We start from the raw sequence: 10,779 nt of genomic DNA, 5'->3' as shown, positions 1-10,779 counted from the left end.
ATGTTTGCAAATGTTATTGTCAAAAATAACTTATTTCATACAAATTAGGCACTTATTGATTAGATTCCACCAAAGTTGATTTTTCTAACGCGTGTCTACAATGAAAATTGGTTGTCATATTCTGTTTGTACGACAATGGATGTGGATGTTGTAGAGCCACATAATATTTATCATACCTACAAATGATCCAAAGACAGCTCTTAAGTTGGTCTCTCTTTGGTTTTAAGATTCCCTTGCGTCTGCCCAAATTATTCAATACAGAAACTTTTAAAAGAAGTATATTGTCTAAGCGCCCCAGTTGCAAATACATCATTAAAAAAAATAACTCTTCCCTATCCAAACATCGCTAAGCTCTGATTTTGGCCTGGCAAAGATTACGCATAGTTTAAATTCACAACTACCAATTACATTTCATTGAAAGTTGTAAAATTATTGTTAGAACATGCATTTTGTGCATATCCTGCAATGAAAGCATTACAAACACATTTTTTTTAATCTATACTTCCACAGTTTGTGTAGATGAGTGCCGAAGACTTTCCAACTGTAATGTTCACAAAATAAACAGTCTTCCAGTATGATTCGATGAATACCCATGCCCGTTTCTAAATCTCCCATTATTTCCAATGCAGCAATGAATCACCCTTTTGCAGGAAAAACAAAAACACCCACGTCTCGTAATGTTGTAGAAAGCGATAGCAGATATAAATCTCCATGGAAGCTTCGTTTTGAGTGAGAGGGTCAATCTTGTGTGCATAGACACTATTGATGGAAAATAAAATGAAGTCCAACGAAGACATAGGGACATGGTCAAAGAAGGGCTCGGAGAAGATGCCTCAACTTCTACAGCAAAAGCCACACTCGCCATCATCATCACAACCATGGCTACAACAAGAACAATCTGATCTGCTCCTGTCATTGTTAATAATCTCAAGATCTCGTAAGCACAAAGCTTCAGATACAATACTAGTACAAAACTCTTGAAATAAATTACCAAATGGTGTGACTGGACTCGAAATGAGCAGCAAAGTAATAACCCCTTCTCATAGGTGGGAGTACAAATTCAAAAATGAAATTCAAATCTAACTGTAGCTATCCCTATCATCGTCTAACCAGAGCTGTCCCTATCACTCGCAAGAGTTAAAAAGATAGGTAATGAAAATGAAATAGGGACAAAATGTTGGATGGGTCCACACCAGCCACCTAAGCGGTCAAAGCTTAGTGTGTGATGGTTAAGACAGGCCATTATTGTGAATTAAAATATAAAAGTGTAACTGAATCTATAAAAGAAGTTATTTGAATATATAAGTTAATAACAAAAGCATTTGTCAGTTTCTGAAAATAAAATCAAAAGGACATGACCAATCACCATTGGCTACACTATTGCACCTCTTGGGTCAAGGAAGACAAATATTTAATACAATGATTACTCTACTACCAATGAACACTTTTATCAAAATTAAATATATTGTAGCCATGGATATGCCAACTGTGATTGGAGATTATAAATTGGAAAGTCTGATAGGGAAAGGTGTGTATGCAAAAGTATACAGTGCAAGTCATTGCACAACTGATAAAATCTATGGAATAAAATGCTTGGAGAAAAAGAAAAGAGGAATACCGAAGCATATAGAGAAAGAAATCAAAGCCATGGAATGTCTAAAGCATCCAAACGTGGCAACAACTACCCAGCCAATTATTTCGACTAGCTGGGTATGAGGTCGTTCATCTCCTCTATCTACTTCCTTCCGCCTCTCCCCATTTAGGACCTCGCAGCAGTACAGCCTGATGAAAATGTATTGCATTTTATGATTTGATTGAATTTTTTTAATGGTAAATTTAACAAGTTAAGTTCGAAATATCAAATTGATTTGTGTTCTTTTAATATGTTCTTTTTATTACTTGTGTATTAAATTTGTATTATAATATCTTATATATAAATAAACTTAAGAATTGTTTATGATCAACCAACAAGATATTTAGTTTAAATATTTATGTATGTACGTTAATGTTTTGGGTAATAAATTTTAAAAAATATTAAATTGTATGCTAAATGAATATCATATATTAATTTTTAATAACTTGTTGAAATTTTTTTTATTTTAAGACCTTATTTCATTTATTTTAATTATTTGTATTTAAAACGAAAAGATAATTATATATTGCTGATACATTTGTAAAAAATAGTTTGCATCTATTTATTTTATTTTTAAAATTATTTGATTTAGAAATTAATATAAAGATATAAGCAAAGTTATCATATTTATAATCTATTATCAAATTTAAACTTATAAGTTATTAAAACATTAAATGAAGTATAATGATACATTTCATAAAATAATATAATTACTATGTAAAATGAAATGAGAAAGTTTATTGTATATTGTTGTATATTAGTATGTTGGTAACAAGTTTACCACCTAGTGGCTAGTATTTACCGTCATGTTTAATTTTAGTATTTTTTAAATATGATTTAAAACTTTTTTTAAAAACTATACAAGATATTAAATAGTCTATTTAATATTTATATTTTAAATATTTACTAGACATTGTATTTTTTTAGTGAAATTTATTTTGAAAATTGTATGATTTAAATAATTTTTTAATATTTTTTAATTATATTTTAAATTTTAATAATTGTCATTTAAATAAAAATATAGACATTGTCAATTTTTAAAAAATAAAAAATTTCTTTCTAGATCTTTAGTAAAATATGATATTGTTAACGAATTTAAATCCATTTTTTGTATTATTATTTATTTAAGTTGAAAAAAAGAAACCATATATTAAATAGTTATGAAATTTAACAACTTAATAAGAGGAGTTATCTATGATATGATAAATTATTTTATAATAAATAAATAGTTTTTAATTTTTTTAATAAGAAGATATCTATTTGTGTTTCAATGATGTATATAAAAATATTTAAATTTAGAAAGGAAAGTTAATATTTAGAAATTACAAGTAAAAAAACTCTTGTAATAAGTAAAAGAATTAAAAGACAAAAACTTTAATACATTATAGTTTACTATAAATTATTTTTTGTAAGCATTCATTAATAATATTAATAAATAATTATAATGTAGTTTTACATATTTGCTCTATAAATGCACCTAGTGGATCCTAAAATATTGCATTGTTTCAAACAAATTTGTGTATTAAATGTATTATCCAATCAATGTCAAAATAAATCATTTAAAAAATTATCTAACTTAAAAAATTAGCATGTAGACTTTGTAAGAATATTTTTAAAAATAAGAATAAAAATACTAAATTGTAATTGGTGGAAATGATTTACAGTATGTAGCCTTTGGCCAAATACTAAAAATTATAATGATGCATTTCATTAAAATGATTAAATATAATAAAAAATAAATAAAATCAAATAATCAATAGAATGTCTTATCTTAAGTGGATATTATATTATGTTTAATCTTAATCTTATTTGGAGAATTTTAAATTTTAAAATTCAAAATTATAAATGAAATGTAATCATATTGTGCAGTTAAAATAATATTAAAAATATAAAATTAAATAACTAAATTTTAAAAAAAGAGATTACTAACAATAAAAAATTATAAATTTATTTAAGTAATAAAAAGAACCTATTAAAAGAACACAAATCAATTTGATATTTCTAATATGTTCTTTTAATGTCTTGTATAGTTTTTTTAAAAAGTTTTAAATCATATTTAAAAAATACTAAATTTAAACATGACAGTAAATACTGGCCACTAGGTGGCACTTTTTACAAATGTACTAATATACAACAATATACAATAAACTTTCTCATTCCATTTTACATAGTAATTATATTATTTTATGAAATTTATCATTATATTTCATTTAATATTTTAATAACTTATAAGTTTAAATTTGATAATACATTATAAATACGATAATTTTCTTATATCTTTATATTAATTTCTAAATCAAATAATTTTATAAATAAAATAAATAGATGCAGACTACTTTTTACAAAAGTATCAGCAATATATAATTATCTTTTCATTTTAAATACAAGTAATTAAAATAAATGAAATAAGGTCTTAAAATAAAATAAAAATTCAACAAGTTATTAAAAATTAATATATGATATTCATTAAACATACAATTTAATATTTTTTAAAATTTATTACCCAAAACATTAACGTACATATATAAATATTTAAACTAAATATCTTTTTGGTTGATCATAAACAATCCTTAAGTTTATTTATATATAAGATATTATAATACAAATTTAATGTACAAGTAATAAAAAGAAAATATTAAAAGAACACAAATCAATTTGATATTTCTAACTTAATTTGTTAAATTTACCATAAAAAAAAATCAATCAACTCATAAAATGCAATACGTTTGTCAGACTATACTGCCGCGGGGTCCGTGCATGGCTGACAGTACGGGACAGTTTGTCGTGGGGTCCATGCATGGGAGAGGCGGAAGGAAGCAGACGGAAGAGATGAACGGCGTCATACCCAGCCAGTCGAAATAACTGGCTGGGTAGCCGTTGCCTCCAAACGTAGTGCGTTTGCATGACACAATCTCCACTGAAAAATATGTTTACCTGGTAATGGACTACGTAGATGGCGGTACATTGACCGATCTTCTCCACTCTAAAGGTATCATTCTATTCTCTCTCTTTTTTACCGCATTTGAGTGCTTATGTTATCAATTACAATCATACATCATTGTTAGAACGTAAATCAATTTCTATGTCGGGAAAAGTAGAATTATTAGTTTTAACATAGGTTTTAGTCATTGGATTTGAGATGAAAGTAGAAAATCATCTAAAATATAGGTTTTATTTTTAAAAATTTGAATATTTGTCTCCATAACCATGAAGGTGGAAGGCTCGAAGAAAATCGGGCAAGATTATATTTCCAACAGCTGATCTGCGGATTGCAATACTGTCACAAGAAAGGAGTGTTCCACAAAGATTTGAAAACAGACAATCTGTTGATAGACGGAGATGGCAACTTAAAGGTGTCTGACTTTGGCCTATGTGCGTTACAAACAAAAGAAGAAATGAAGAGAAAATTATTACAGAAAACAACGTGTGGAACTATTCAATACGTTGCTCCAGAGATGTTTTACCACGGAGGTTATGACGTTGCAAAGACAGATATATGGGCATGTGGTGTTCTTCTCTACAATTTTTTGACGGGAAGTTTTCCATTTGAGAGTGCCAATAGACCACAGCTTTTGAAACAAATCATGGCGGCTGATTTTAGTTTGTCCTGGATGGCTTGGCAATGAAATGCAGGTTATCTTACATAAGATTCTTGAGCCTGAACCTGAAAACAGGATTACCATTAACGGGATTATGGAGTTAAATTGGTTCAAAGAAAGTTTAAGTTTAAGGGAAGATTTTGATGATGTTGGTGGTTCTCACTACTACTTTGCTACTAAGTTTTCACCTTCCAATGTTACACTGAACTTGGATAATGTAGAAAAGGATGGGAAGGATGAGATTTTACGTGTTACAAAGGGTTTCAATAATATGTCATTGACTATGGATAGCGAAAATGAAAGAAATGAGAGTTTTAGTGTTACAAAACGTTTTGATCATATATCAACGATTATGGAGAGGGGAAATGAAAGAGAGGAGACATCTAGTATTAGAAAAGATGTAAATGGTATATCATAGATGTTGAAAGGGTTGATAGTTGAAGTAGTACAAAAACTTTTGATGATATCATCGTGTAAGAGGAAGGAGGCTTTTAGTGTAAAGGAAATGATTAATAAGAGGTTATGCTTATAATAAGAGATCGTTTTGTCTTGCTTATAATGAGTTTAAGGGTTAGAGAAACAATTTATTATTGAATTTTTTTTATAGAGGTCTTTTCCTTAAATAAATTTTAAAAAAAGTTTTAGTTGAATTTGAAAATCTAATAATCTAGATTTTCATTCTCCTTTATATTCAATAAAGAAAGTGAAATTTCATTAAAAAAATAACATTTTTATTAATTTTTTTATATTGTATTAAAATAATTCATAATAAGATGTCAAAATCAACTATATCTCATGTGTGTATGAATAAATTTTAATCCATCTTTTAAAATAAAATTACCTTTAATACTACTTATCATTATGATAGTAATATTGGCATTAATTTATTTATGGTTTAGTTGATTATTAAAACAAATCATCAAATTACATATTATTATTTTTTAAACTTTGGTTAAGTTAATATGATAAATTATTATTTCACACTTGATGGTTAAGATAGTTTGGGTTAATAAGGAAACAATTTTAAGAATCGATGGACCAATTTTAAAGAAAAATTAGAGGAAATTTATTCTATATTTGAAAGTAAAAAAATTATTTAATATTTAACATCAAAATAAGTATTTAAAAAAAGATTTAATTTATTTTACTTAATATATTTATTATTTACTTATAATTTTTTCAAAAGAAAAAAACAAAAGGTGTTTTTTAAATTTAAAAAAATTTCAAAAATTCTCAATATTTTTCTATATCGAATAGTACTTTTATTTATTTTTGTTAGTATTTGTTGATAGACCAAGTACTATATGACATTTCTTAATTGCTCCCCTAAAGAGTTATAGAGTTATGAATTGAGTTTTATATTAGCATTAGAATTTAAACTTCATTGGTCTAGACAGTATGTAATCTTAGCATTAGCATTATGTAATGTACGGGTCTAGACAATATGTAATCTTAGCATTAGCATTATGCAATCTACCGCCGTTTAGATAGTTATTCTATACATTTGTTTGATTTGCATTTAAAATCTATATTTAATTCAGACATTCACTTCATATCATATTTGTCTTATACTTGTAATTATCTTAAATTGTCGTATATGACTGTTTCTCTCATGACTATATATTCAGTGCTTGAATTTGTAACATTAGAGCATTTTAGAGCAAGTTAGAGCAATGTAGCAATGTAATAGCAATGTAATCCTATCATGATGAAACTAAAAAAGTGTTAGTGCTTTGGTGGTGGAGTTTTTACCCAAATGGATTTCTCCAAGTAAAATTTTGGAGTTATGGTTTGCATGTTTTGTCATCCATTTCTGATTAAGTTATCTAGTTATTGTTGAATTTTTCCTAACAGCAGCATAGTTATGGAGTTCTCTATCACTAAACATGAGTTTGTTAGTATTAAGAGCGAGCTATGGAGACAATATCAACTATTTATACAGAGGTTTGTGGTTAAGTGTTTGACAAAGTTACAAAGAAATATTAGATGTTTGTTTGTTTTTTCTAATCCATTGACGCACATTCACGCGCTGGTCTTTTTGCTCGCTATAGTTGAGAGCCCAATCCTTTTAATGCTTCTTCGGACAAGTAAAGTAAGACTGTTTCTAATGGTTTTTAGTTAGGGTTCGAGATTCAACAAATAAAATGTTCCTGGTGCTGTATTTAGATTCATTATAGTTGGATTCTTCAACATCAAATAGTCTAACATAATACAATATATGACTTAGAAATGCATTTCCATTTTCCCCTTATCTAATTTTTAATTTCGACGAATATTACTCTGTTTTCAAATGCAATTCTCTGATTAAAAACATAGACTACAAAAAGTAGAGGAAAGATATTAGTAGCTATCTAATATAATTATTTCTAAATTCCTTTAAGGATATAGTAATTATTTGAACCTAGATAAAACTGGAAAGAACGTGGAAAACATAAAATTAAGACAAATGTTACCATTATGGGTGAGCAAGAGACACGGAACATTTCAATGTTTAAATATCACAATTCTCCATGCATTCAAGGTAAGAAAAATAGGTAATTAGCCGATTAGGCTATTTACTACGGGATTCTCGACCGGGAATTGTCCCGTCCAAATCGGAATCCCTTTCTCAGGTGCCGGTCAGGCATGCTCGGCTTCGGAACAGTGCTCGATTGGGGATATGGATGGCGCGACGTATTTGTCACAGCTTCTTGCTCCCTCCGTGCAGTGTTCGCCACGGACCTGCTATGGCCTCCTGCTCACGTGGCCGGCTGCCGATAGAGTTGATCCGCGACCTGCTATGGTCTTCCGATTCGTGGCAGACTGGCGTTTGGTATGTGCATCGACCAACTGCCTTATTCTGCATATTTGTAGGGCTTTTTCTTGCTTCCTACCACATTTTGCGTTTGATGATTTTTCGGTAACGAGGTATTTTGCGCTCATTTTTATTTTGCATTCTTCCTTGTTTGTCGTTTCGCTCTTGCTGTATATGCTTCCGAACAGGGTTTGTTTTGGTTAATTTTATGATTTGACTTTGCTGTTAATTTTATTTTCTCTTCATTCACTCTTTTGTATGCTCTAAGGTGAACGGGATTGCTATGTTGTATGATGGACTCCGCATTTATAATTAATCGTTGTGACTATTTGTTCAGTGTGTTATTAGAGTGCACCCATATCAATATGTATATCTTTAGATTTATAAAGTTTTAATGTTTATAATTACGTTGAGAGGCATTTTATACAATCACAGCACAAATATTCAGTATGAGAAAATGTCAAAAAAAAAAATTTCGTCAATAAAAAAAATTGGAAGCGGTTACAAACTTTCAAATTAAATATTAAAAAAGAATTCTCAAAATAATAGCTGGCCGAAATAATAGGAAGCCAAATGGAGGCCGAACTAATAGGCCCAAAATAATAGGGCCCGAAAAAGTAGGGCTTGAAAAAATAGGAACCAAAAAATAGGGTCCGAAAAAATAGGCTCAAAAAAATAGGGGCGAAATAGTTTCAATATGTTTTTTTTTGTTAAATATAATTTTGCATGCACATTCATGCTTATTTTTTGTGGAGAGTGGGAGAATTTGAAACAAATTCGTGGAATGTGAAGAGATGTCTGTGGGGGGATATGAGGAGCCTCTCAGAAGTTATAAAACCAAGGCTCCTCATTTCATTTTCATTTTATGTTTTTGCAAGAAGGAAGAGGTGGAGGTTATTGGAGGATTAGATTGGAGTTTTTGAATAGGAGTAGATTGAAGTTTTGGAGTAACATTTTTGCAGGTGAGATTTCTATTTTTTATTTTCATTTTCATTTAGATGTAGATGTAAATTGAAATTCAAAATTAGTTATAATATTCTACTTTGATTTAAATTTCAATTTTAATTAATTTCATTTAAATTTAGGATTCTATTCATAACTATTTAGGCTTGCATTTAATAGTTTAGTCTTGCATGTTTGATTTAGATTTAGATTTAGATTTGTATTCAAAATCTATTTGATTGATATATTTTATAATACTTTTCATTTACATATTTTAAAAGTGTATGTTTCAAATTAGTTTTATATTTGCATGTTTCATATTAGTTTTAGATTTGTATATTTCAAAATAGTTTTGGTTTGCATGTTTTAGATTTGAATGTTTCACAATAGTTTTACATTTGCATGTTTCTAAGTATTTATATTTTCATGTTTCAAAGCATAATTTTATCATTAATCTGGATGAGAATGCCACCATATCAATACAATTTATATTTTATTAAAGTTAATGATTTGTAACCCTAACACTAACCCTAACTATATTTGTAACCCTAATTCTAACCCTTACCCTAACCCTAACTCTATCTCCAATCTTAACTATATTTCTAACCCTAATTCTAACACTAACCCTAATCCCAACTCTAACTGTAATTTTAAACCTAACCCTAACTCTAACTCTAACCATGACTGTAACTCTAACCTTGACCCTAACTATAGCTCTAATTGTAAACCTAACCCTAACAAGAACCCTAACTCTAATTCAAACCCTATCCCTTACCCTAATTTTCATCCTAATGCTAACCCTAACTCTAACTCTAATCCTAACCCTAACCTTAACACTAACCCTAACCTTAATTCTAACCTTAACCCTAACATTAACTCTAACTCTAACCCTAACCCTCACCTTAATACTAACCTTAACCATAAACATTAATTTTTCCCTAACTCTAACCCTAAATCTAACTCTACCATAATTGGACTCTAACCATAACCCTAACCCTAACTTTAATCTTGGCTCAAAAATTTTCCCTGACCATAACTCTAGAACCTTAACCCTTACTCAAGCCCTAGCCCTAACCCTAACCCTAACCCTAGCCCTACTATAACCCTAACCCTAACCATAACCATAAGTCTAACCCTAACCTTAACCATGAGCATAACTCTAACCCTAAGATTAACCATAAACATAACTCTATCCCTAACTCTAACCCTAAATCTAACTCTACCATAATTAGACTCTAACCCTAACCCTAATCTTAACTTTAATCCTAACTAAAACCTTAACCCTAATCCTAAATCTAACCTTAACCCTGACTCAAACCTAACCCTATCCCTACAATAACCCTAACTCGAGCCCTATAATAACCCTAACCCTAACCCTAACCTTAACCATGAGCATAACTCTAACCCTAAATCTAACTCTACCATAAATGGACTCTAACCCTAACCCTTACTTTAATCCTGACTCAAACCCTAACCTTGACTCTAACTTTAACCCTGACTCAAACCCTAAACCTAGCCTTACTATAACACTAACCCTAACCATAACCATAACTCTAACCCTAACATTAACTATGACCATAACTCTAACCCTAAACTTAACCATAAACATAACTCTAATCCGAACCTTAATCATAACCATATCTCTAACCCTAACCTTAACCATAAACATAACTCTAACCCAAACCTTAACCATAACTCTTAACAATAACCATAACCGTAACTCTAACCCTAACCTTAACCATAACTCAAACCCTAACCCTAACTCCAGCCCTAACCCTAATGCTAACCCTAACCCTTATTCTATCCCTAAG

The 10,779-nt window shown here is 29.4% G+C and overlaps 1 pseudogene; it reads left to right on the top strand.

Annotated features, from left to right (window-relative positions):
• Positions 1 to 4,573: 4,573 nt before the first annotated feature.
• Positions 4,574 to 5,259, top strand: LOC149565907 (CBL-interacting protein kinase 23 pseudogene; annotated as a pseudogene).
• Positions 5,260 to 10,779: the final 5,520 nt, after the last annotated feature.

The sequence above is a fragment of the Cupressus sempervirens genome, chromosome 3 (genome assembly GCF_028749045.1).
Source record: "Cupressus sempervirens isolate cs-2001-9-10 chromosome 3, ASM2874904v1, whole genome shotgun sequence".
NCBI lineage: Eukaryota > Viridiplantae > Streptophyta > Pinopsida > Cupressales > Cupressaceae > Cupressus > Cupressus sempervirens.
Note: the sequence above shows the minus strand (reverse complement) of the source record. Positions and strands in the feature narration are given on the sequence as shown.